Below are 2066 nucleotides of genomic sequence, written 5' to 3' on the forward strand. Positions count from 1 at the left end.
AGCTGGATTATGAATTGTCAATAACTATGCGGAAAAACAAAGTTTTTTCGCGCTTCGCAAGATGTAAACAAGCTCTGGACGCCGCTTACTACTCCTTTCTCCTATATGCGGAAAGAAGTCCGTTGTCACACAGGAGGACACCGCCTGCAAATACGGAGCCGAATGTGTACAGTGACAGGCTCTGTTTACTCAACTTTCTGCGAAGAGCCAAGTGGTGGGTAAACATGAAAGCTTGCGTCGTCGTAACACTGTATTGGCCTACAAGGTTACTGGGCCCACTAAATCCCTTCCTGTAAGAGGCAGAGCTTGAGAAAATTCCTATGCGAACTCTTCTCCATCTCGCTATGTACGTAGTGTTTGCTAAACCTTGTTGAAGGAAATCTGATTCGTTAGTTCAGCAATCCGAATGACCACAGAAGCACGCTCCAACACGTACAGTCGTGATATCCCTGTTCCTTTTTATTATACACTACGACAACAGCGCTTCAAGCGGTACCCAGCCGCACTGTTGAATGTGATATCCAATGAATGCGGACAGGATCGTTTGTACCGGTTTGTAACACGGTTTATGCAAAATGGAGCATTTGTAGAGCAATAAATAGCAGCAATAACAAAAAGAAGACATCATTTGTCGTTCTTAGGCTTCCTAATGACTGTCAGAAGTATGAAGCATGAAGTATGAAGGGATTGTTTAGTTACAATTCTTTTGTAACCCACAGAAAAACAGTTTGGTTAGCTTTTTTCTTTGTTTTTAGCACGAAATAAATGGCTGATAAACTGCAGAGGAAGTGACCTTTTGCAGGAATAACTCGTAGAAAAAGGATACCAGCAACTGTAAGACTTCCTAAAAATTTTATTATTTAAGCATCCAGTTTTGATTCTCCATTAGTGTCAACTTCAGGACCCAGTACATCTGTGCGTACAATGAATGGAGATATCCAAACTAAAACTAAAACTGAAGTCCGTCCGAACAGGCCTTTGCAGGTTCAACGGCACCGACCGGCCGCCGTGTCATCCTCAGCCACAGGCGTCACTGATTGTGGATATGGAGGGGCATGTGGTCAGCACACCGCTCTCCCCGCCGTATGTCAGTTTACGAGACCGGAGCCGCTACTTTCCAATCAAGTAGCTCCTCAGTTTACCTCACAAGGGCTGAGTGCACCCCCCCCCCTCCCCCCCTCCAGCCAACAGCTCTCAAAAAAATGGTTCAAATGGCTCTGAGCACTATGGGACTTAACATCTATGGTCATCAGTCCCCTAGAACTTAGAACTACTTAAACCTAACTAACCTAAGGACAGCACACAACACCCAGCCATCACGAGGCAGAGAAAATCCCTGACCCCGCCGGGAATCGAACCCGGGAACTTGGGCGTGGGAAGCGAGAACGCTACCGCACGACCACGATATGCGGGCCAACAGCGCTCGGCAGGTCGGATGTTCACCCCGCTAGCCCTGCCCGACAGCGCTTAACTCTGGTGATCTGACGGGAACCGGTAGACATCCAAACACTGGCGCACATAAAATATGTATTATATACACCGACGGGAAAAATCGCTACACCAAAAAATAATTAATGTAGAGTAATGAACTTTCGTGGCAACGGCCTTGGCGCAGTGGATACACCGGTTCCCGTCAGATCACCGAAGTTAAGCGCTGTCGGGCGTGTCCGGCATTTGGATGGGTGACCATCCGGGCTGCCACGCACTGTTGCCATTTTTCGGGGTGCACTCAGCCTCGTGATGCCAATTGAGGAGCTACTCGACCGAATAGTAGCGGCTCCGGTCAAAGAAAACCATCGTAACGACTGGGAGAGCGGTCTGCTGACCACACGCCCCTCCTACCCGCATCCTCAGTTGAGGATGACACGGCGGTCGGATGGTCCCATGGGCCACTTGTGGCCTGAAGACGGAGTGCTTAATGAACTTTCGTGAATAATTCGTCTAGGTTACATTTAAGTGATTAATATTCTAATATCACATTTTAATGTAAGCACGAGATAAGCCATTGTAATAGTAATGCGGGTACGTTAATAACAGGTGTAACCGCCAGACTGTTGCATGCAAGC

At 47.6% G+C, this 2066-nt stretch overlaps 1 pseudogene; it reads left to right on the forward strand.

The window, feature by feature from the left end:
• The first annotated feature begins 1596 nt into the window (after positions 1-1596).
• On the forward strand, positions 1597-1714 carry LOC124796484 (annotated as a pseudogene).
• Positions 1715-2066: the final 352 nt, after the last annotated feature.

The sequence above is a fragment of the Schistocerca piceifrons genome, chromosome 4 (genome assembly GCF_021461385.2).
Source record: "Schistocerca piceifrons isolate TAMUIC-IGC-003096 chromosome 4, iqSchPice1.1, whole genome shotgun sequence".
Classification (NCBI taxonomy): domain Eukaryota; kingdom Metazoa; phylum Arthropoda; class Insecta; order Orthoptera; family Acrididae; genus Schistocerca; species Schistocerca piceifrons.